Here is a 27,056-nt window from a genome sequence, read left to right as displayed (position 1 = left end):
ATCTGCCGTCGTAGGATTTCCATGGCTTACCCACTTCCTCAGGGCTGGCGGTAGAGCTCTCAAGTACTTGTCCATGACGACTCTCTGGATTATCTCTGGCGCTGTCAACACCTCGGGTTGTAGCCACTTCTTCGTCACGTGGATCAGGTCGAACATCTGTGACCGCGGTGGTTTATCCGGCTGATAAGTCCATTGATGTACTCTCTGTGCACGGACAGCGGTCGTCACTCCCAGCCGGGCCAAGATCTCGGCTTTCAGTTTGTCAAAGTCCTGCGAGGCTTCAGGCTCTAAGTCATAATAAGCCTTTTGGGCCTCACCGGAAAGAAACGGGGCAATCAGGCCGGCCCATCGTTCCTTCGGCCATTTTTCTTGCACCGCCGTCCGTTCAAACGTGGTCAGGTATGCCTCGACGTCATCTTCGGTCGTCATCTTCTGCCAGTACCGACTCACGTGAATCACTCTCGACTCGGCTTCCAGGTTAACCTCATGTAGGCTTGCCAGGTGCTGCGCCACCTGCTGGAGAAGCGAACGATCGGTAGCTGTCATGTCCACCTACTCCTTCAGCTGGGCCATCATCACCCGATTAGCTTCTTGCTGGACGGCGGTGGACTGTACCAGCGCTTTCACCACGTCCTCCATGCTCATGCTTGCAGCGTGATGCCCGCGTTCTCCACCACAATGTGATAAAACACTCCGGGATCGCCTTTGCTGGGGTCAAAGGTCACGTGCGTTCAGCATGAAACTCAGGCGCAGAGCTGGGATTCAGGTGTAACTGACCCTGAGTCAGGTTTATTAACGGTGAAAGCAATGCAAAAAGGAAATAAAACATAAAACAAATCCTTGCCTGTCCGGCACTAACTAAACAATGGACAACCTAACTACCAACTGGCGGGCTTCTCCCGTCCAGCCAAACCACAGTTGCAGTGGGCACTGCTTCCACTCACGTGTGTCTCTCACACAGACAGGCTCTCTGTGTTCCCAGGCTGAGACACTCACACAACCACCTGGCATCCTTTTATATCCACCTCCCATTATTCATTAGCAAGCAGGTGCGATACTGACCAGACTAGGCCACATAGGAAAGGAATCTGGGCGAGATATACCTGCCCTCATCCACTATTCCCACATGATTCTCACAATATATATACATATATATATATACATATATATATATATATATATATATAAAAATAATGACACACATGTATAACAGGATGGCGGAGATACATATCAGCATGAGTGTATGAGTATATAACATACATATATAACAGAATGTTGGACACATATAGCTGTATGGAGGACATATATATTAGGATATGAACCATATATAACATGATGGGTGACATATATAACCAGATGAGGACCATATATACCAGAATGGGGACATATATAACAGAATGGGGGACATATTTACCAGGATGTAGATCGTATTCCAGGATTGTGATCAAATACGGTACACATAGTCTGGTGAATCTTATAGCCTGAAAAATAAGTTACTTTTCATTTTAGGAATATAACTTATTAAAAAGTAATCTGTACGAGTCTAAGGACATTGTGAAAATAGCTTGACTCTCAACAGTAGTTGCTTTCAAACTTAGTGTCAGGGATTTTTTGTCTTCCAATTAGAAATCGTCCAGACCTGAATAAGGAAGATGTTTCTTTACTTGGTCATGCCGGCATGGAGAGAGAGAATGACAGCCACACCAGGTGTGGGCCGTCCTCTGTCTAACTCAATACATATTCTTAAGTGTTTAAATAGCAAAGCCGAAAGGGTGTTGAAACATATTGCGTTTGCAGAAATAGTACATACAATTTGCTTAGCTGTTAGCTATCCTTATCTGCGCTACCAGAGAAGTCACGCAAGACAAGGAAAACCAGTTCACAAAAAGTAACACCCAAAGGTAACACCCATATATTCACAATACGTAAGCTAAAAAGAGTTTCAAAGTCTAGGCAAAATAAATGGCTTATGCAATCATGTGTATATATTGTATATATATACTCACACACATACACATATGTATATAGATATATATATATATATATATATGCACATAAAAGGACTTTATTACAATTATTATAACATTCCCTCATCTTGTAATAAAATCATTTATCTGTACACATTGGGGACACACTTTTTTTATCCGATTTCACAGAAGATCTTCATATAATCTAGGAAGAGTAATATGCTCAGTATATTTATCATTAAGTCCAAAATTTTCTTTCTTTCATTGGATTCCAAGGTCTCCATTCCTTGATGCATACTTTTTGTTATGGCAGAGTCAATCAGTCTTTGAACAAGTCCTCTAATGCATAGAATAGTACAGCATCCACAAACAATCAGCACTCCGGCCATGATGGTAAGAGATGTCAACACAGAAATAAATAATCCGGACCATTTCCCAAACTATCCTTCAATCCAGGAATATGTCGTCATATCCAGAGTTCTCAGCTAATTCATTAGACAGGGCAGTCAGTCCATCAAGAGCTTTGGAGATACTTCCATCAGGATCTGTATTAGGGATAAAGGATGCAACAAAAAATCCTCCAAACATTTTATATACGCCTCCCTTTTCTGCTACTAACTTGTCTAATGCCATCCTATTCTACCAAGCCATGAGAGGAGTTGGTCCTAATTTCTCAGCTGTCCCTTTAACTGCATCTCGGGTATAATTAACAAATCTCTGCTGGTTCTAGTACAAGTAGTTTATTCAATCTACATTCTTTTTTATAATCACCCACCAAATTATGGATTCCCATCCGGCTGCTACCTGGTTCCTAGCCTTGTACTCGTTGGTCACTCCCCTGGGAACTCCAATGGCATCTATGTAGATACTAGAATGGAAGGATCCTTGCAGAGTTTCACGCTTCTGTCTCTTCCACTACGTACCTTTGGCCATATCCCTGTTGACAACAGGTGGAGCGGCATGATTGGCTGGACCACCGCACAATCCCCTCGGGAACCATGTGGTAGTCTCGCTCTTATGCTTTTATCACCGCATAACCACCATATATCTTCTCTCAGGGTAGTCTGGTTTGACCATATGGCTGAGTACTTGGCCCTGTGGGAGACAATGATCCATTCTCTACAAGAGTCGCCTTGGAGGTCTCCGAAGTCATGCCCATGCCCTGGAAGACTAAAACAAGTATAGTTACCAGGATTAGCAATCACCTGTGGTGGGATATCCGGTTTCTCAAGTGGAGGATGTAAAAATGATAACATTTTACATTTTCCTTCCCTTTCTGAGGAGACATAAGTTTTACTATATAACTTAATTTTTTAAGCTTTTTGCAATGTATTTAAGCCATTCTAACCTTTCATTCTTCTCCTCACAGCCTCTCTCTAGAGTTAGTTTATCTTCATAAGTTAGGTTAGACAATCTAACTATGAGCCCTATGGACTCTGTTATGGTTCTCTCTGGCATACCTTCCTTGGGTCTATGTATGCTATTATTCTGAACTTCTATGTAGAAATGTCCTATTGGGTCTGTTTCTGACATATCAGCTCCTATAACCTTTGATCCCTCATCTTAGGGTTTTTTGAAAGTTCTCAGTAGCTGATTACAATTATTCTTATTTGTGTAAGGGGATCTCCTTTTTCCTAATGGAGAATCAGGCTTTAAAATCTATGTAGCCATAAGGCTTATACCTATATTCTCGGGCTATAATTGTCCATGCTGCTCTACTCCAGTCACACACATTCATCCCCTCTGCTATTAGAGCTCATAACACAAACATACATATCAGACTCTGCTAGTTTGATAGCTTGTTCCCTATCTCTGTATCATTTATACAACAGACAAAAATCCACTAACATGGCAGCCTCCTGCCAGATTTCAAAAGTAGGATTTAAAGTCTTAAATCTGAAACCATTCTACCACCCTGGACTTTCCTCTCCTGCTGGATCTATTACCCTCCACTCTCCCATCACTATGGTCACGAAGAATATACATGTGACTAACCCTGATGTACACATCCTAGATCTGACCATCTTGTCCGGGTAGGGGATGAATGGGAGACTTCACCAGTTTGAGACAAGCTTTGCCTTGTGGAAAACCTCCCTTTGTAGCTGGACTTTGACAAGCAAGTCCGATCCTACTCTGTCCCTACCTGTCTGACAAGTTTACAGTATGAGAGATGGACCCAAGAATCTTGACCGCAGTAGAAGTCAACAGGACTTGGTAAGGACCTTCCCACTTAGGATGGTGCTGGTGTCTCTTCTTTATCACCTTCACAAGGACCCAGTCTGCAGGTTTCACGATCTCACGTTTTGTTAGTGGGTTTCCTGGAACACTACGAGTAGAAACTTCTTTGTGAGTTAATATCTTAGCCATATATTCTGCTAATGTACAATCAACTTCCTCATCTATCCTTCTAAAGGATTTTAGCTGAGGTAACAGAAAAGATCTCCCGTATATGAATTCAAAGGCTGTCAGCACTACAGATGTCCGTGTGACATACATATTTAGTACAACCAATAGGAAACAGTACAACCAATTTTTCCTGCTTCCTGCATCGTCTTTGTCAACCTATTTTTCAAGATCCCACTGTGTCCTTCAACCAGTCCGGCTGACTGAGGATGACAGGCACAGTGGTTTCCCAACTCAATTGACAATGTTTTAGGTAATAATAACATTACTTAGTTTACTATATATTTTCTGGAACCCCAAATCTGGGTATGACTTCCTTGAGAAGGACCTTCGGTATTAATGCATCAGGGTGGACAGCTTCAATCCACCTGCTGAAAGCATCCATAATAACAAGGCCGTACTTTTTCCCTCACACTTGTTCAATAAAATCCATACAAATGTGTTGGAATAAGTATTCAGGATGAGGAAATTGTCCTCTCTCTGGTCTCAGGTTCCCTTAGGAATTATTTTTTGCACAAGTAATGCAGATTAAACAAAAATGTTTAATAGTTAGTAAAGCCATACGTCATAAATACGTAAGATATGACCTCTACCATCCCTCCTGTTGAAACATAGCTTATGCCATGGCTCAAAACTGTGACATATCTTAGGAGGTTACTAGGCAGTTTATACATATAGGTCATCTTTAAAAATAACCCCTTTGGTCACCAATTTTTTTTTTTTTTTTTTTAAATGCCATTAGCATGTTATCCACATATAAGAGTATCTGGCTACCTTCTAGTGACTCACATTGAGCTAGGTTAGCTGACATTACCTGGAAATCAATAGTAGGTGATTCACAGTACCCTTGTGGGATTCTGGTGAATGTATACCTACTCCCCTTATATGTGAATACAAACCAAACCTGGCTATCTGGATGTACCAGGATGCTGAAGAAAACACTACTGACATCACTGTAAAGACCTTATGTTCCAGCCTCCAGTCATTCAGCAGAGTATGGGGTCTGGCACTGTGGGGGCTCTTGTTAAAACAGCCTCGTTTACAGATGGGGGCGCCCTCCCTACTGGAAACAAGGTTGTGTTACAAGGTGAGCTGGACATGGTATAATCACCCCTTTTATCAATCCCACATCTGCAGGTCATGTGGACCACAAAGATTCTGGGTATGTGGTCAATTCTTCCTCTAATTCTAGGAAAGGATCAGCATTTCTCACTCGTTCCCCTGCCTTGCTGCAGGTGGACACTGGGTTTAGAAATGGTGTTCCACTTTAGTACTTGTGAATATGCCTGCAGTCTGGCATTGCAAAATAAGCCATCACCCACATCTTCCCATTGTTACTTTCGTAACACTCTTCAACAAAATCACCAAGGAATTTCCATGATCTACTTTACATCTGGAGAGGGAAACATGTGGCACAGAACCTCTAAAAAGCAAAAAACAACAATTTAATTTGTTCTGACAGCTTACAACTGACGGCACAGTTCCCTTTATAATTCCAGTATATGGTGTGCAAAGAACAATCTAGAGCATGAAAATTCTCATATTTTACATCAGGACCCCTGAAATACCTGTAGTACATGGTGCAGTGTAGTTCTTCTGGTGTGTGAACATCTACATTTTTATACCTTTATCTATTGCTTCCTTGATGAAGGACTCAGTAATAAAGGATGGTCCTGCAGTTATTAGATCTAGACTGTAATAATATCTAGATTCCCCTTACCCTTGGAGCACCATTGTCTCAGCCATGGATTTTACCTATAGTCCGGCAGCAGTAGGAATTATTCCCAGGCTCAGGGCTTGCATCATATCCCTCCCACACAGTTGATATTATAATTTGTGCAACTGCACTTTTACCCGTGCTGAGGGCCCGGTGTCTCCACAGGCGTAGACAATGGTTCTCTGTGTCTTACCACTTGCTCCTTTTACTATTATGCAGGCAGCAGACAGTCCAATAGTCGGTATCTCTTCTGGATGTACTAAGGTTCTAGTGGCTTCTGAATCAACAAGAAAAGTGACCTCATGGCTTCCCACAAGGAGAGTTACTTCTGGAAATACAGTGTTTTTTATAAATGTATTTCTACTTTAGCCAAATTAAATATTTCCTCTCATTACACATTTCTTGTACCAAATTTTCACATTTTATGAAACTAAGTTTATCATCAAATGCAACCCATCTGTCAAGGGACACACTCAGGGTCTCCTAGTTATCCCTTATCTCAAAACCACAACCACATTCCACAACAATCTTCATGCTCACAGCTTATCTCCCCACCTCAGGACTGTTTGCTCTGGGTGGTGCCTTCTCCTAGTTTGTCAAGACTAAAAAGACATTGACAGGGATCTACAATTTTTACTTTCGATTTGTTATAATCTATAAGAGTTAGGCCTATAAGTTCCCAATAAGGACACATTGCACATTTGATCTGAAGACTGTTTTCTCTGGGTACCTGATGAGAAAGGATCATATCCAGTTTCATTCCAGGGATACTTTCTTGATACAATCTTAATAACTTTCCAGCCATCAGATGAAATGGTCAATAACAATTCTGCCTTACAATGAGGACAAGATCTTAAAATATATATATCTGTATATCTATGGGATAAAGTCCCATAAGGATGTTACATAAAATTCTTAAACACAAAAAGACAAACAAGATGAGGAATATACACAATATAAACCCTGGAGCACAATGGATTTTTACCCACTTATAAGAAGTTTGACAAATATCAGTGAAATTCATATGTCAACAAGAAGATAAAAAACCAATAGCAACAATTCAATTACTGCTACTAATATCCAGGATCTAAATAATCCTCACTGATTACACTATGTCCGAGGTATTTACCAGCTTGTATCTCTATCTCTTGCCACATCCGTCCAATGAAGGCCTGTAGGGGCCTAGTATGACAACACAGTGTGACAAACGTGAAAGGTCCCCAAGGACTATGGTCACTGATATGACTGATACATATACTCACAAGGACTTTTGACAACGTAGAACAGCTTCCACAGTTAGGGACTGGACATACACACATACACAGAGACATATAAGACAAGAGATTATTAAAGTTCCCTCTTACTCCTATTCCTGAAGTGCTGAGATAAAGTCCAATGACACCGCCTCTTTATATACAGAGACGTTCCCGTTCTTAATATCAGGTATTCAGAGCACCACAGGTGCAGACTCTCCTCAGTGAAACGAGGAGGGTTCAGTCACTCTGTGTTATTAACAGAAAAACATATAACAAAACAACATAGAATATTCTCTATGGGGGTCAGGTGACATGTACCTAGGTGATTTATGTTGAATCTATTTTATTGAACACAAAAGGCAAAAATAGCAAAAATAGCATACAAGATATCAAACATTGTACACCCATCCATACAAGATCGCAATATAGTCGTCTTCATATATGACCTTGACTTTCCCTGGAACGGAGGCACATAATGTCCCATTAGGATGGCTATTGGTGCATGGTTCATATACATCATCATGTACAAGAATCAGTTCAAATAACTGGTGCTATATAAACATTCATTATACATTGCTTATGTTCAGAGAATCACGCTGGAGGGATGGCCTTCATCCTCAAATGTCCTCTGGTATAGTAGTGGAGTATAATGATCAAATGATAAAGACATCAAATATAAACATTCATAGTAACATCTTTACTGATTTCAGCACAGGTGTACTTTAGAAGAGAAGAAAGAAAGAGACAAGAAAGGGCACAAAAAGAGGGGGAGTAGAGGAGAGAGGAAGGGTAAAAATAAAAAAAAAATTTTTTTTCAAAACATGTATATAAAACCTAAAAAGGGGGGTAGGGACAGAAGGGGGAGGGAAGCGGACACCGGATCTCCGCATCGACCTCTATGAGTTCTCTTCAACCAATTGAGACAGGTCGGTAGTTTCCCTAAACATGAGCCAAGGCTGCCATACCCGGGTTAAGCGGGTGTTGTCCCCTTCCATTTCAGCCATAAGCTCCTCCATACGGAAGATGTCTGCGAATTCCGAAACCCATTCTGCCATAGTTGGAGGTGCCGTCGTGCGCCAGTGGCGCGGAATCACCATCCGTGCCGCAGTGATACAGAACCGAAGAAGGCTCGGTTTCTGAGCAGATATGGGTCCCGGAAGAATCGAAAGGATGGCAATCTGTGGGGAGGGGGGGATATAATCTCCAGAAATTTTGTGATATGCCGAGAACACCATCTTCCAGAAGGGTTGTATAGCAGAACATTGCCACCATATATGAAATAGAGTTCCTTTCTCAGTTCCACACCGCCAACACGCATCGTCGACTGACGGAAAAATAGACGTCAGTTTGACAGGAGATAGATACCATCTGGACAGGATCTTGAAATTTTTCTCCTGTGCGCCCCCAGCCGGAGACATTTTATGTGTAAAAAGATAAGCTTTGTCAAGATCTTCCACAGAGAACTCCCATCCCATCTCTCTCTCCCATGCCCGAATGTAGCTCGGTGTCACATCCGAGTCACTAGTGTGGAGTTCCTTATATAAAAGAGAAATCAGATGAGAGGGAGGGTCCTGTTGCTGAAGTAATTCTTCCAACCGTGTTATGGCAAAATGAGGAGTACGGTCAACTATATGTCCCCGGATAAACGATCTCAATTGATTGTATTCCAGCCAGGAGAGTGTCCTGGTGGGAGACTGTTCCCGTAGAGCTTCCAATGATGGGATGTGCCCTCCCGCTATCACCTGTCCCAGGCGTAGGTCAGTACTAATATGCCAACCCAGAAATTGGTCCCTATGACGACCAGGAGGGAAATCTGGGTTTCCAAAAATTGGAGCCAGTGGATTCAGATCACTGATCAATTTGTTTTTATTTTTTAAACGACTCCAGAGTTGTAATGTTTCCCGCGCCAAGAAACCCGTGGACTCCCCAGGATCATCTACAGCAAAGTCATGACATCGGATCCATGGCAGGTGCCGCAGAGGAACGTTAAAGGATGCCTGTTCCAGCTGCACCCATTGCTTGGAACGGTGACCGAATTGCCAGTCGAATAGACGTACAAGCATAGAGGCCCAATGGTAGATTTCTAGGTCAGGGAGGCCCGCTCCGCCTCTGGACTTCGGGGCAGTCAGGATGGAATATTTCAGATGGGGTTTAGAGGCCTGCCAGATAAAGCGGGTCAGTGCAGATCTGATGGTTTGGAAGACCATCTTCGGTGGTACAATCGGGACCGCCTGAAACAAATATAAAAACCTGGGAAGAATGTCCATCTTAAATGAATTCATTCTACCAAACCACGAGATATTCCTTCGGCCATATTCTCTCAGACGTTTCAGAGTCGACTCTAGGAGGGGTAAGTAGTTCAGTTTATATAGGTCAGTCTTGTCAGTGGGAATTTGAACACCCAAATATTGAATAGCTCCAGACCTCCAGCGTAAAGGAAAATTCCCCATGGTCCTCACAAGTTCTGATTGTGTTAGGGAAATATTAATGGCTTCAGTTTTATGAATATTAATTTTAAAATTGCTGACTGCGCCGTATTTTTGAAAGTCAGCCATCAACGACGGGAGAGTAATGTGTGGCTGGGAGACATACAACAGGAGGTCATCAGCATAAAGAGAGACCTTATAATGGACGCGGTCTACCCATAGTCCGTGCACGCTGGTATTCTTTCTAATCGCCACTGCCAAATGTTCCATAACCACCGTATATAAAAGGGGCGATAAAGGGCAGCCCTGACGTGTGCCATTCCCAATGGCTATGGAATCTGACAGTGCACCATTGACTCTAACCTTTGCTGAAGGACCGGAATACAAAGCCGCAATCCTATGTAGGAAACGATTTCCTAGGCCTATTTGTCGTAAAGATGAGAACATAAACCCCAATGTACTCGGTCAAAGGCCTTCTCTGCGTCGACTGACAACAAAGCAAGAGGCTTATGTTTTAATTTGGCGTGTGCTGTCAAGATAAGGGTCTTACCTATACCGTCTCTCGCCTCCCTTCCCAGCACAAACCCCACCTGATCCGAATGAACAACTAAAGGTAGAAGGGGTGCTAACCGGTTAGCCAAGATTTTCGCATAAAGTTTTACATTGATGTTAATAAGGGATATTGGGCGGTATTTGGTTACCACTGTGGAATCTTTCCCTGATTTCGGTATTACTGTAATAAAAGCCTCTAAGGATTGTGGGGCGAACAGTGAATCATCTACGATGGAGTTAAAGACCGACGTCATAATGGGTCTAAGTTGCTCTCGGAACATCTTGTAAAAATGAGGAGTGAAGCCATCCGGTCCCGGACTCTTACCTGTCGGGGTGTTCTGAATGGCCTCGTCGACCTCATTAATCGTAAAATCAGTTTCCAGTGGTGTCATTAAGTCAGCTGCTAGTGTCGGGAGGGCAGTATCATGTATGTAAGAGTCTATTTGAGGTTGGGAGTCTGTAGGCGGCTGATGGGGGCCATCCCCATTAATATTGTACAATGTGTGATAATAACGTCGCAATATATCAAGAATTTCCATTGGGTTCGATATTGTCTGCCCACGGTGTCCCCGGAGAGATGGAATGTATGTGGTCTGGCAGCGTGGGTGTAGAAATCTGGCTAATAGGCGTCCACATTTATTGGCTTGACCGTATAGTATACTTTTAAAACGGTTTCTATGGTGACGCGACTTCTCGTTTAATAAGGACTTCAAGTCATCCCTACATTTGATCAGGTCAGACTGTACCCCCGCCCCCAAGCCAGACTTATGCTTTGTCTCCAGAGTTAGTATTTTTTCAGTGAGGTCCATGATCTCCCTGTTTTTCGCCTGTTTCAGAAGAGAACCGTGTTTAATAAGTACCCCTCTAAGGACACATTTAAGAGCTTCCCATTTAATCGGCATAGCGGTATTGTCGTGTGCATGGTCTTGCAAGAATGCTGCTATGGTAGTCTTAACATCAGTCATGCAGGTAGGGTCTTTTAAGAGATTATCATTCAGTCTCCACATCCACTGGCGCGTCCCCGAGTCAGGAGGATTAATGTCCAGGAAGACTGGAGCATGATCCGACCAAAGGAAACTACCAATGGAGGGTTTCGGGTCCCACGCCAATGCACAATGGCTAAGTAGAAAGAAGTCTATTCTACCATACGAATTATGTGGCGTGGAGAACAATGTATAGTCTTTCACATTGGGATTGAGGATTCTCCAAACATCAGTAAGATGTAGGTCATGAAGATCCTGTTTCAAAGAAGACATCTGACGATGGGAAAGGCAAGACCTCCCCGCTGTGGAATCTATCGTCGGATTAAGGGTCAGGTTAAAGTCCCCTCCAAGTATAACAACCCCCTCAGTGAAATCCGCCATTTTCTTCAAAAAAGACCTAGTAGCTTGAATTTGGTCTCGGCTGGGGGCGTCCCAACCCGCTATAGTGTAGGTTGTTGAAAAAATCCGGATTTTCAAGATCACGTATCTGCCTTCAGCATCAATTAGTGTGTCCAGTATGGTATGTTGGAGGGATTTATGGAGTGATATGGACACCCCCCGGGATCGCGACTCCGGGTTGGCGCTGTGGAACCAAGTCGTATAGTAACAGTCAGGTGTGTTAGGGACATGGCCAATTTTAAAGTGGGTCTCTTGTAGTATCAATATATTTACTCTTTTCTTATGCATGCCGTATAGAATATGTGACTGCTTCTGTGGTACGTTAAAGCCCCTAACGTTTAGAGAGCCCAATGTAATCTTTTGTGCAGCCTTCTTACCAGGCATTGTGGTCGTAGTCTGAGTTCAAGGAGATCAAACTTCGTTCAAAAGGATGGGTCGGCCTCAGAATCCAGTGCCCGCTGTGGAGAGAGGAAGGGAGAAGCTAGTAGGGCAGAGAGGGTATAAATAAAGAGTTAGATAAAGAAGTAGAAAAGGAAAGCTAGGGATAATGGTGAAACGTAACAATACAAGTGTGGATAAACCACACCAACAAATAACGTGAGTTCTAGTGGAGGTACTTTTTAAATGCTGCGTGCCACCAGGGTGAAGCAGCACCTCCAGGGGGGTAAGTGTACGGCAAGAAGAGAGATGGAGACGCTATCTCCCTCGGCCCCCAACCTCATAACTACTTAACAATCCTATACCTCTAGGGCAGAGAGTTAACACATGAAAAATATATATGACCGTGGTTTACCAGCTCCTGGGCTATCAGCATATTTCACATATCCATTGGTATCAATACCGTCACGGCTAACAATATTAAAGGTACCATAAAATTTAAACCTAGGGTGGCATAGACTTCTAGGGATCATATCTTCCTTCGAAGTAGAGTACAACAGAATGATGAGCAGTTATAAACAAATGATAGCGTTTAGCATGAAACATCAGCTGTCAAAGAGAATATGGATGAGGGAAGGGGGGGACGGTGGGAGGAAGGGGAAGGGGAGGAAGGGGGAAGGGAAGAGAAAAGGGGAATCAATTGATGATGAAAACCAATTGAAACCTCAGTTCCGCACTGCCAATAAGGATGGTCCCCAATCCCCGTCCCCACATCCAACTAAAAGAGAAACAACTGCAAATCAAGAAGCTGAATAATCAGGCAATATCTCCATGTTCTGGATGTATACGCTCGTGTCTATTGGGCCCTCTTCTGGGTCGCCGCTGTCTCTGAGGGGCATGACCCCTGCAAGGGTCATCCATTCTATTAAATGATGGTAAAGGTGGCCACTCAGGTATGTCCACTTCAGGTATATCTAGGGCGGCTGAGAATGCTGAACTACCACTAGGATGACTCAGATGATGCACTCTGCCCCCTCTCTGAACCCGGAGGCAGAACGGAAACCCCCAAGTGTAGAGAAGATCATGTTGTCGTAGCACATCCAAGAGAGGGCGGAGAGCTCTGCACCTCTGCAAAGTCCATCTGGACAGGTCTGGTAGGAGCTGTATGCGGGTATCCAAGTGGTCTATGGATCTTGTCTTCCTGGCTGCCCCCATGACTGCATCTTTAAGTTGGTATTTGTGTACCCGGAATATCACATCTCTCGGTGGATCCTGCTCACTGGGGCGCGGGCCTAGAGCCCTATGGGCACGGTCTAGTTCCAATGGGGCATCTTGAGGTCTGTCCAATACCGAATTAAAAATGCCCGTTAATGTGGAATCCAACTCCTGAGGGGGCATGGACTCTGGTAGTCCCCATATTCTTATGTTGTTCCTGCGTCCCCTGTTTTCCGAATCATCTAGCATTTCTGCTAAGGTCTGTAGCTGTCTAGTTTGAACGGTCATAGCTGCTTCCTGAGCCTCTATCCTTCCAGTCAGGGAAGCCAATAGCTGGTCATCGGACTCATCTTTCTCCCCGCATTGCTGAATGTCATCTTTAAGCATGGAAAGTTCAGCTTTATAGGAGGATTCCAAATGGGTGATGTATTGTTCCATATCCTGTTTCGTCGGGATATCTTTTATTTTATCATATAACAAAGTGAGATCGATTCTCATGGGGGCTGTAGAGTGTCCCATAAAGAACGGGACTGCTGGTCTGTGCTGCGGTGTCCGGGAAGTTGTAGGCTGATGTGTAAGTGGGAGAGTCATGATGGGTGGGGGTCCAGCCTGGTGGGCAGATGATATGGTATAGTTTGACTGCCCTCTCCCCATCGGAGCAATATTTTCCTTCTCTGTAGAGCCTACGGTGATGGCAAGGCCGGTGTCGGGGGGAGCAATGGTACCTGTTTGGGGGCATACCGCGGAAAGCTTCGGGGACATCTCCCCCGGGCCCACATGTTTCGCACTGGTGTGAGGCTGCGCTGCCGTGCCCGCGGGGTCTCCCTGTGAGACACGTGTCTCCAGGGGTTTTGCGATGCTATTTCGAGGAGAGCCCTCGGTCTCCCGCGGGGCCCCTGAGGCCATTGTGGTAGGTCTCCAGGGGGTCTCCCCATGGTCTTTGCCTCCCGTGGCCTGCTTCCCCATCCCCTGTACCGTGCCTCCTGCTGTCGGCGGGGCCGTCTTCACTCTGCTCGCTGAATCCAATATGGTGCCTGCAGCTCTCATCCTCCCTGCTCCTGTAAAATAGCAGGGTATGCCGTGGGAAGCCTTCTCGGGCACCGCGGAGCTGACAAGCTTGCTCCCTTTGCCTCTCCTAGTATGCATCGGGGTAGAGGGATTCTGTAGAGGTCTCTGGTAGGTCGGTAGCCGGTATAGGAGCGGGAGCTCCCCAAAGCACGTCCTCACTCCTCAGCAGCCATGCCACGCCCCCGTACCTAGGTGATTTATACCACTATAATAACCTATGATTTGTCTCCAGTCCACACATGACTGTTGACCACCCCTACTGGACTCCCTTATACAGTCAGGATTTTATTTCAACCCTCATACATTCACTCAAGATAACATTCAAGGAGTCTCATGTGTAACATAAAACATATATTTATGGTGTTTTAGTTCTATGTAATTTTAAAAGACAGACAAAACAGCATACTTAACAGAAAACAACATTCAACAAAGTACAGAAGACAAAACAATACCGGCAAAAATTCATCTTATACTGGGTTCTATTTTAGGTTAATCCAGCGGATTCCTTAATCTGATGAGAAACTCCCTTGATTCTCCCATCTAGATCAATTTAACGTGCACACGGAGTTTTTTATTCCACAGTAGCCTTCTCACACTGGCTTTGTACCCATTCAAAAAAATAAATAAATAAAGATTATTGTTATTCAGAGGAATATCTTAAAAGAACAAACAGACCCCAAATCTATGGAGCTTCACAACTTACAGGAGTTATTATAACTCCAATTGCATGTAAACCTCCAACTTACAGGAGCCTCTCACAAGCCCCAATGGGAAAAGTCTACCAGTTCACTATTCAATTCCTAAAATAACATTCATCCCATTCAAAAATAAAAATAAAAAAATAATGATTACTATTATTCTTCGGAATATTTTACAAGAACAACAAACCCCATTCACTATGGAGTTTAGCAACTTACAGGAGTTTCTCACAAACTCCAATTGCATGTAAACATCCAACCTACAGGAGCCTCTCACAAACCCCAATTGGAAAAGTCTACAATCACAGTCCCCATTCAATTCCAAGAATAACATTCATACTGGATTAACAAGGTTACCGAATATAATGAAAATTATTAAATGTTCTTACCTGTATTCAGATACAGACGATTCCCAGAGATCCTTAAACTATGCGAAATCCGTCACTTTCCCTTAGACCGGGATAACTGGTAATGCCCCTGTTGATGCCTAATGTCAAGGCGGAGGACTTGCTTAAGGAGTCCCAGACTCCCCCGTGCATGGTTTACAGTACTCACCGGTGAGGGAAAGGTGTTGGATTCCTGGCCAATGCACCAAAATGTCAGGGATTTTTTGTCTTCCAATTAGAAATCGTCCAGACCTGAATAAGGAAGATGTTTCTTTATTTGGTCATGCCGGCATGGAGAGAGAGAATGACAGCCACACTAGGTGTGGGCCGTCCTCTGTCTAACTCAATACATATTCTTAAGAGTTTAAATAGCAAAGCCGAAAGGGTGTTGAAACATATTGCGTTTGCAGAAATAGTACATACAATTTGCTTAGCTGTTAGCTATCCTTATCTGCGCTACCAGAGAAGTCACGCAAGACAAGGAAAACCTGCTAACGTTCACAAAAAGTAACACCCAAAGGTAACACCCATATATTCACAATATGTAAGCTAAAAAGAGTTTCAAAGTCTAGGCAAAATAAATGGCTTATGCAATCATGTGTATATATTGTATATATATACTCACACACATATGTATATAGTGTGAGGTGCCAAGGGGAGAGGTACTATAAAACAGGTATATTTCTCCCCGTTTCATTTCATATGTCTCCCTGTACTGATGATGAAGCCAGTTTATTTCACTGTAATCCAGTCCTGGTTTCCTTAGTGATTAGCATGGAAAGGACTGGTAGTTCCCCCTCCACTTATTCAATCCAGGTTTTGGTTTCCTGACTGGTCCAGCTGATATAATCAGGAGGAGCTGGGATCTCTCAGTCTATCTCGTCTGCTGAGCTGGGAGCTGACACAGTAAGATTACATGGACTTGTTTGCTGTTATATAGGTTTATTTTGTAGTTAGCCTGCTATTGTTAGTTAGTGGCCAGACAGCCTTAGATGTTTTATTTCATATTTGGCATGTGTAACATTGAATAACAAGTGTGCACAATAAATATGCCGTGTCAATATCCATGTGGAACTTGCTAGTCTGCTGAAGTGACTTCATAGCCACACTCTTGTGCCAAAGCAAAGATCCCAGCTGAGCTGTCTATTCCCCACAAATGGTGTTTCGAATGCGGGCACTTGTGGCTGCTGGACTGTGACTGCAGAGAAAACGCTGTGTATGTCCTGGCTGAAAGTTTCTGCGCTTTTGAAGAGCCAAGAGTCCAGTAATATGGAGGAACTAGTGAAGCAGTTATTGCAAGCAAATGTGCAACAACAGCAGACTAATACTTGCTTCCAGAAGGCTCTGGAGCAGCAACACCAGATGCAGCAAGAGCAGTTGGAGGCAATAAAACAGGCCTTGGTTCGGCAACCCCGAGATGAGGGAGACCGTGCACAAAGCGCTGCTAGTGCGCAGAAAGCCGTACAGAAGACTTTGCTTAAAATGACCGCAGACGATGATGTGGAAGCATACCTCACCGTGTTCGAACGTATTGCAGAACGTGAGCACTTACCGCTGGACAGATGGGCTGAGGTAGTTGCTCCATTTCTAAGCGGAGATCCACAAAAGGCCTATTACAATCTGAGTGGAGCGGATGCTATGGCCTATATCAAACTCAAAGGTGAAATCCTGGCAAGGCTGGGAGTAAACACATATGTACGCGCACAGAGGGTGCATTTATGGAATTTTGTGGAGCATCAGCCAGCCCGCTCACAAATGCATGATCTCATCCATCTAGTAAAAAAATGGCTGCAACCAGAGGCTTTGACGTCCGCACAGATGGTGGAGAGTGTTGTTCTAGACAAGTACCTGCGGTCCTTACCCGCTAAGATCCAGAGGTGGGTTGGACAGGGTGACCCAACTACCGCTGACCAGTTGGTGAATATGGTCGAACGCTACAATGCTTCTGAAAGCCTACTCCAAGGGACGTTAGCACCCCACTGGCTCCCCAAGAAATCGCTGGAGAGTCCTGCGAAACCTACTTCATCTTCAAAAGAAGAGAACGTCACAATGAAGGGTAGCAGACCTACAAAGGACTATGGAGGTGGTACGGGCTCACATCAAGCCAGCAGACCTCGTCTGGGATCTCCATCGAGGAGACAAGGGCCTATACAATGTTGGCACTGTCGCGGTCTTGGCCATGTAGCAGCTAACTGCCCAATGACTACAGAGCCAATGGACTGTAACGCTATGAGGCGTCTTTCATTATATGTGCAGTCAGTCTGTGTGGCGGAGACCCTCACGGGAAATGAACAACACGTGTGCCACGTCAAGGTTGACGGTTATAGTGTGAATGCTGTCTTGGATTCCGGCAGTCAAGTAACTTTGGTACATGCCAGTTTGGTGGACTCTAGCGCCCTAACGAACTTAACCGTGGGCATTAGTTGCATCCATGGGGATACTAAGAACTACCCCACTGCCTGGGTTACTCTTGCCACGCCAGTAGGGACCAAAAGACATCAGGTGGCAGTCATAAAGTCTATGGGACACAGTGTAATCCTTGGGAGAGACTTTCCCTTATTTTGGGACTTGTGGAACTTCAAAAGTGGCATGAACCCTCTAGTTGAAGACGGTACTCCGGAGCTAGCCCCTGAACCATTGCAGCAAGACAACGGAGAACCCATCTCAGAGGAAGTACTAGAATCTGCGGACTCTCCTCTGGCTGTGTATGCAGGCGAGGCAGACCAGCTAGAGGATGTTTTAGAAATGCCTGATCTTGAGGTGGCCCGTGGTAAGTTTGGGACCGCTCAGCACCAGGATCCTACTCTAGCAAGGGCGTGGGAAAACATAAAGGTCTCCGAGGGAAGACCATTGTACCCAGGGGCTCAAAACGAGTTCCCACACGTGGCGGTGCAGCAGGATATGTTGTATCACATAGACAAGGTGCGAGGGGTGGTGGTAGAACAACTAGTGGTACCTAAGTCCTTTCACCAGGTAGTTTTGGAGTTGGCACATAAACATCCCTTGGGAGGACACCTGGCGGTAGGAAAGACAAAACACCGTATTCTGCAACGTTTCTTTTGGCCGGGTCTAGTGGGAGACGTGACCCAGTACTGTCGGTTATGTCCTACGTGTCAATTGACCGCACCTATGTCACATTTTAGAAGCCCCTTAGTGCCCTTACCAATAATAGAGGTGCCCTTCGAGAGGATAGCAATGGATATAGTCGGTCCATTAGTTAAATCTGCCAGGGGTCATCAGTACATTTTGGTAGTATTGGATTACGCCACGCGTTATCCCGAAGCAGTGCCCTTGCGGAATGCCAAAGCGAAATCAATTTCAAAGGAGCTGGTTAATATGTTTTCCCGCACCGGCATTCCGAAAGAGATACTTACGGATCAAGGGACCCCCTTTATGTCTCGTATACTTAAGGATTTATGTAAACTACTAAAAATCTCCCATTTGCGTACCTCAGTATATCACCCTCAGACTGTCGGTTTGGTGGAGCGCTTTAACAAAACCTTAAAGGGAATGTTGAAAAGGGTGGTGGATAAGGACGGGAGCGATTGGGATGCCCTACTACCATACCTCCTGTTCGCTATACGTGAGGTACCCCAATCCTCCACAGGTTTTTCACCTTTTGAGTTGGTTTATGGGCGGTGTCCTAGAGGCCTGTTAGATATTGCCAAGGAGACTTGGAAACAAGAGGTGACTCCTTATCGCAGTGTAATTGAACACATAACACTTATGCAGGACCGAATTGCAGCAGTTATGCCAATAGTTAAACAGTGTTTAGAGCACGCACAACATGCCCAAAGCACGGTATACAACCGAGCGGCAAAAACACGAGTCTTTCAACCCGGAGACAGGGTGTTGGTATTGGTGCCTACCGTAGAGAATAAATTTCTTGCGAAATGGCAGGGACCATACGAAGTGCTGGAACGAATAGGTGAAGTAAATTATAAGATACACCAACCAGACAAGAGAAAGCCCGAACAAATATACCACTTAAACTTGCTTAAGGCCTGGCGGGACAGGGAGAGTCTGGTGGCAGGAGCTGCCCTTGTGGATGGGCCTCGCGGGGTACCACCTTCTAAGGTAAAGGACCCCCAGGTAGCTCTGCCAGAAGTGGGTATTGCAGACACGCTATCCGAAAGCCAAAAACGAGAGACCAGGGAGTTCATACAGAGGAACGCAGATATTTTCTCGGAACTTCCTGGCCGGACTCACCTAATTAAACACAACATTGTTACTGATCCACAGGCGCGGGTACGGCTAAAACCATATCGAATTCCGGAGGCTCAGAGACAAGCCATTGCCCAGGAAGTGAAGAAGATGTTAGAACTCAGGGTCATTGAGGAGTCCCGGAGTGATTGGGCTAGCCCTATCGTACTGGTGCCCAAACCCGATGGGACTATCCGATTTTGTAACGATTTTCGGAAAGTAAATGAAGTATCGAAATTCGATGCCTACCCGATGCCAAGAGTCGATGAACTGATAGAGAGACTGGGTTCGGCCAGATACATATCCACTATTGACTTAACAAAAGGTTATTGGCAGATTCCCCTCACGGAATCAGCCAAAGAGAAAACTGCCTTTGTTACGCCCCAGGGGTTATTCCAGTACCAAGATATGCCATTTGGGTTGCATGGTGCTACAGCCACCTTCCAACGTCTAATGGATATTGTCCTAAAACCCCATGGCCAGTATGCATCTGCGTACTTGGACGACATCATTATCTTTAGCGATGACTGGGACACGCATGTCACGTCGCTGTCAGACTCGGGGCCGGCTGTTACGCCCTCAGCCACTAGGAGGCGACGGACTGTCACGCCGCCCCCGGGCTCGGGGCCTGCTGTTCCACCCTCAGCCACCAGGAGGCGCCGTGGCTCGCGCCCGAGTGAGGGCGGCAACAGTGAAAGGGCTTCTGCGCAGGCGTCTACTGGACGCAGACTCTGCTCCTCTGTCAGTCATGAAGGGGCTGGTGCATCATCATCAGGTCTGGTCCTGGGGGCGGTCCTGATGACAGGCGGAGCCTGTGAGGGACGACCTGATCCCTCAAATACCTTGGGACTGGGCTTGCAAGCCACCAGATATATTCTTGGTTCCCCTACGTGTTACTTGTGATTGCCTATCGTTAACTCCGACCTCAGCCTGAACTTCTGACTACTCTGTTGCCTGCCGTTTTTGTACCTTGCATTTCTCCCGATTACTGATGCTGACCTTGGCCTGGATTCCTGACCCCCTCTACTGCCTGACGATTTTGTACCTCCGCTACTCTCCCGGTTTTTGACCTCTGCCTGGACTCTTGACTCTGCCTCTGCCTGCCGTTTTTGTACCTCCGCTACTCTCCCGGTTTTTGACTTCTGCTTGGACTCTCGACTCTGCCTCTGCCTGACGTTTCTGTACCTCCACTGCTCGCTTGGTTTCCGACTCCATTTTTGGCTCCCTTCCTGCTTTTCTATTGCGACCGTTCTGCTCTGGCACTCTGCTCCTGTTCAGACAGCGCTTCCTGGGCTCTGCAGTAAATCCAGATCCCTGTATAGAGGTAAAGGGTGTCGGTGCTACTCGGGGCGCTGTCTGTCTGCAGCCCAGACTTGCAGACGGACGCGACAACGCATTTGTCAAAAGTACAAGCTGTCTTAGACTCCCTAAAAACAGCTGGGTTGACTGCCAATCCCAAGAAATGTACGCTGGGATTGGAAGAGGCTCGCTATCTGGGATATAGCATAGGGAGAGGCGTCGTGAAGCCTCAAGCCAATAAAGTAGACACTATTCAAAATTGGCCACGACCGGTAACCAAAAAACAGGTTGGAGCTTTTTTAGGGATCGTTGGTTATTATAGGCGGTTCATCAAACATTTTGCGACCATCGCAGCTCCTCTCACAGATCTTACTAAGGGGTCGAAATCTGTCACAATAAAGTGGAACGCAGAAGCAGAGGAGGCCTTTCAGCGATTGAAAACAGTCCTCTGTGACCAACCAGTGTTGGTTGCACCAGACTTTAAACGGGAGTTTATTGTCCAAACGGACGCCTCTGGGGTGGGCCTCGGCGCGGTTTTGTCTCAAGAAGTAAATGACGAGGAACACCCAGTGGCCTATCTAAGCAGAAAGCTTACGAGAGCAGAAAAGAACTACAGTGTAGTTGAGCGGGAAGCCCTGGCTGTGAAATGGGCCCTGTGCACCTTGCGCTATTATTTACTAGGTCACCAGTTTAGACTAGTGACGGACCATTCGCCCCTAATGTGGATGTCCCGGGCAAAAGAAGGCAATGCGCGGGTGACACGCTGGTTCTTAGCATTACAAGGGTTTAAATTTTCCATTGAGCACAGGGCTGGCACAGCACACAGAAATGCAGATGCTTTGTCTAGAACGCACTGCTTGGTGACTCGTCGTACGGGCTCGAACAGAGGAGGGGGGTGTGCGAGGTGCCAAGGGGAGAGGTACTAGAAAACAGGTATATTTCTCCCTGTTTCATTTCATCTGTCTCCCTGTACTGATGATGAAGCCAGTTTATTTCACTGTAATCCAGTCCTGGTTTCCTTAGTGATCAGCATGGAAAGGACTGGTAGTTCCCCCTCCACTTATTCAATCCAGGTTTTGGTTTCCTGACTGGTCCAGCTGATATAATCAGGAGATTTCGCCTAACGCCATTTTGGATCCCGACGTCGTCCACTCCGGTGACACGTTCTTCCGGCGACGCCATCTTGAGTATCGCGGGATTTCACGATACTCAAGATGGCGTCGCCGCAAGAACATGTCACCGGCGTGGACAACGTCTGGATCCAGGATGGCGCTGGCGGAAGAAGATGTCGGGGATCGTGGAGCAGCGGCGATGACGGCGTGAGTATGAGAGACGGAGTGAGAGAAGGGGTCGTATGTGGAGTGAAAGAGTGAGTGGACTTGAGTGGAGATGGTGAAAGGTGAGAGGAGTGTGTGTGTTGAGGGTTAACATGGCAACAGGTGTGATGCTATCGCATCCTCCCGATGCGATAGCATCGGGCCATAATCTAGTCTAATATATATATTTCATAGCCACATCTTCTTGACCACAACAGGTTACACTGCCTGTGTTGCCCATAGCAACCAATCACTAAGCATCTTTCTTTTCAACACAGCTGTTTAAAAGATGAAAGCTAAGCTGTGATTGATTGCTATGAGCAACAATTTCCCCACTCCACAACATCTCAGCAGATGGGAGCGGGTGGGAGAAATCTAGCATCCTCGGTAACATAAGCTCCAGCCATTGTCTGCCCCCCAGACAGGAGCACAGAGCACATGACAGAAATGAATCCCCCCTCCTCTATTACTGCCGCACTCTATTGTTACCAGTGTTGCAAATCGCATCATCAGCGGCCACACACACAGCCGCACTGCCAGGTTACATAACAGCACATCTCCAGGAACTCCCTGCTCAGCGACACCCAACTCGGGACTATGGGATGTAGAATATGTATGATGGGTATATGGACACGGGACTAGAGGATAGAGGATGTGTGATGGGTATATGGCAACTGGACTCTCGAATAGAGGATGTTTGATGGGTATATGGACACGGAACTATGGGATAAAGGATGTGTGATGAGTATATGGCACGGGACTTTGGGATGGAGGAGGTGTGTGATGGGTATATGGGCATGGGACTATGGGATAGAGGATGTTTGATGAGTATATGGGCACGAGACTATGGGATGGAGGAGATGTGTGATGGGTATATGGGCACTGGACTATGGGATGGAGGAGGTGTGTGATGGATATATGGGCACGGAACTATGGGATGGAGGAGGTGTGTGATGGGTATATGGGCAGGGGACTATGGGATGGAGGACATGTATGATGGGTATATGGGCACTGAACTATGGCATGGAGGATAATCCTTATAATTTGTTAGAACTAACCACAGTTTGTTACTCTGCCCCAGCCAACCCCGGGATCTTCAGCTAGTGGCTTTAAAAAGTCAACAATTAATCTATTGCAACATTTCACCTTAAGTTTGCCAAAAACGTACAACTCTTTGCACAAACGGATCAGTTGCTTTGACACGATGGTTGCTGTTCCCTTAATTTAAATGTTAATTCTGGACACATGCAAGGGGGCATTTGTTTACAAGATCATTGAGGATCCCTGCACGTATGTCAATTTAGTGCTCCTGGGAAACCAGCCTTAGCTTATTGGTAACTTCACACAGGCATTTTTTTCTGCATTTTTTGCATAGTTTTTTTATGCTAATTTTCTGCTTCTTTTTCCATTACCAGCAAAGCCTATGAGATTTCAGAAATCTCATGCACACAGATTGTTTTGTTCTGTGATCATGATTTTGTGTTTTGCTGCGTTTTTTGGACATAGAGCATGTCACTTCTTTCACCGTTTTTGCTGCGTTTTTTTTACAGTTTTTCACCCATTTACTTGAATGTGTTTTGAAAAAACATTTCAAAAACGCACGAAAAATGTGGGTATCATTATTTTCACTGTTTTTGATGCTGAAAAGTCATGAACATTATCATGGACAAACAGAAAAAAAAAACGCACCATAAAAAACCACACCAAAAACGCATCGAAAAATGTACCTAAACTTGCTTTTCTGTCGCAGCTTCGTTCTTCCCAATGAGATTAGGTTTGGCTGCAGAAAAAAAACAGCAAAAAAGTCCTGTGTGAACTTACCCTATAAGTTCAGTCAAAATACACAAACAAGTAGAAGGCTGTGAATTTATGTTAGCACCATCCACATAGCATCTCAGCCTAGAAGTAAGATATATCTAAGTAATTAAATATTTTCAAAATGTTTATTCCTGCTCTTACTCAACTTTCTTCAAGTGGGTGTACTTAGTATCCCAGCTCAGCACCTATACTTGAATGTGGCTAAGCCTGACCTGTGCCTAGCCTAGGCTATGTAACTACTGTATGTGACTACACACGGCCTAAAAGCCCTCACCAATGTGACAGCAATGATCTAGAGGCCTAGGTCCTCCTCAAGCAATATGGCCACTATATACATCTGATCGGCCGGAGCCCTGAAAGTGGGGTCACAACCAACATCCTCTTGATAACCTATTCTAAAGATAGTTATTCAATATTATAATCCTTGAAATGCATTTTAATTCACCTGTTTCATTTGCCTTGTTTAAAAAAGTTATATTTTAAATTATTCATTGTATTTATTTTCTGTATTTTCAGGAATAATAACTGAAAAAGGTTTTGATGCTAAAGTTAAACAACTACTTGAGAATTGCTGCCTTTCAACATCTGCTCAGAATAGTAAAAGTACAGATGTTAAAGTTATTGTGAACTGTAAAAAAACTGACTATTTTACTTGTGCAATCCCACATATTTCAATACAAAGATGGGAATTTATTAAGATTTCCATTCTAGTTTTCTCCAATATAAAGCACATCATTTTTTTAATAGTTTTCTGAGCTAATATTTTCAACTTTACCCATGCTTATTCCATTCTCACTAGTTGGTGTAGTCTGTGGCGTAACTACAAATTTATGGGCCTCAGTGCGAACTTTCAAATCGGGCCCCCCCATGCAAAAATACACGCACATCCCACATCATCCCGTCAGCCAAAACCAATGGAATACTACCCATAATATCCAACATCATCCAGTCAGCCAGAGCCACTGGACTACTACCCCTAATATCCCACATCAACCCATCAGCAAGAGCTACCTGACTACTACCCCTAATATTCAACATCATCCCGTCACACCAGCCGGACTACTACCCCTAATATCCTACATCATCCCATCACCCTGGGGTCAGAACCAGAGCGCTGAGTGGAATTGCCCTAACTTCCATACCGGGGATCCATTTAAGAGAGGCCTGCCGTCAGAACCAGAGCGCTGAATGGATTTGCCCTGATTCCATGCCAATTATCCCTTTCATAGAAGCCTGAGGTGAGAATCAGAGCGCTGAGGGATTTGCCCTAACTTCCATACCGGAGATCCCTTTAAAAGAGGCCTGGGGTGAGTACCAAAGCGCAGAATGGATTTGCCCTCACTTCCATACCTGCGATCCCTTTAAGAGGGGCCTGGGGTCAGAATAAGAGTGCAGAGTGGATTTGCCCTCACTTCCATTCCATGGATCCCTTTAATAAACCCTGGGGTCAGAACCACAGCGCTGAGTGGAATGGTCCTAACTTCCATACCGGGGATCCCTTTAAGAGAGGCGTGGGGTCAAAACCAAAGCGCTGGATGGATTTACCCTGACTTCCATACCAATGATCCCTTTAATAGAGGCTTGGGGTCAGTACCAGAGCTTTTGAAGGCAATTGCCCTGACTTCCGTACCGGGGATCCCTTTAAGAGAGCCTGGGGTCAGAACCAGAACGCTGAGTGGAATTGCCCAAACTTCCCTAATGTGGATCCCTTTAAGAGAGGCCTGGGGTCAGAATCAGAGTGCTGAGGGATTTGCCCTAACTTCCATACCTGAGATCGCTTTAAGAAGCAAGATGTGCCTATGGGATGGAGGATGTGTGCTAGGTAAATGGGCAGGGAGGGGGGATTCATTTCTGTCATGTGCTCTCTGCTCCATTCCTGGCGGGCAGACAATGGCTGGAGCTTATGTTCCTGGGGATGCTAGATTTCTCCCACTTTGTCAGTGTCTGCTCAGGTGTTGTCAAGTAAGAAAACTGTTGCTCATAGCAACCAATCACAGCTCAGCTTCTTTTAAACAGCTCTGGTGAAATGAAAGATCTTAGTGATTGGTTGAAGGGAAAACTGTTGCTCATACCAACCAATCACAGGTCAGCTTCTTTTAAACAGCTCTGGTGAAATGAAAAATGGTTTGTGATTTGTTGGTGATACATACACACACATACATACATTCAATTTTATATATAGAGATTTAAAATGTTGAACATTTATAATGCTGGTCAACTAACATGTAATATTAAATGTCATTATATTATTCTGTAGTTTAAGCTGTAATGTACACATGTTTTGCTTCATTGCACATATTTTCTTAAAGCACCACCACAGCATTTTTCTTTATTCCACCGCTATAGTGGTGCTTCAACTTTAAGTTGACTAATCCTTGTATTATACTCACCTTCCGGCAACTTCTCCTTTATCCACCGACACTCCGGTCAGTCTGTGGTGAAAACATTTCAATACATCTCTGTGGGAGCCTTGTTATGCCTCTCTTAAACAATCATTCAGTGCCTGTGACATAGCTTTTTACGTCATTGAGTAGAGCAGCGTCGGTAATGTATGAAAACGTCATAAGGATAGTATATGCCAGTTCTCAGAAGCTTCGATTTAAAGCACCACTCCAGTCCGAAAAATAAAACGCAAAACTATAGAGTGCTGCTTTTGTCTACTAATTTAACAAATTGTCATTGCTGAAATACAATATTTATAGTTAAATTTTCTAATATCATGATCACAAGTAAATGTGTTTGCACATTATCTGCATATTGTTCAGAGACTGATCTCTAGTGTAGAAGTATATACAATCCATGTTGACATACACGAGTTCTGTGCCACATTAACCAATTTTTCATTGCCCATAGACTGTAAGTATCCTTGCAGTCACCATCTGTCAGAATTCTGCAAGGATATTCATGAACATCTTTGCACTGACGAAGTTGCTCATTTATTAGGCTGCCCATAGAGAAAGCAGAAATGTCTT

Source organism: Dendrobates tinctorius, unplaced genomic scaffold (genome assembly GCF_039654945.1).
Source record: "Dendrobates tinctorius isolate UK_male_01 unplaced genomic scaffold, ASM3965494v1 ptg000012l, whole genome shotgun sequence".
NCBI lineage: Eukaryota > Metazoa > Chordata > Amphibia > Anura > Dendrobatidae > Dendrobates > Dendrobates tinctorius.
Note: the sequence above shows the minus strand (reverse complement) of the source record.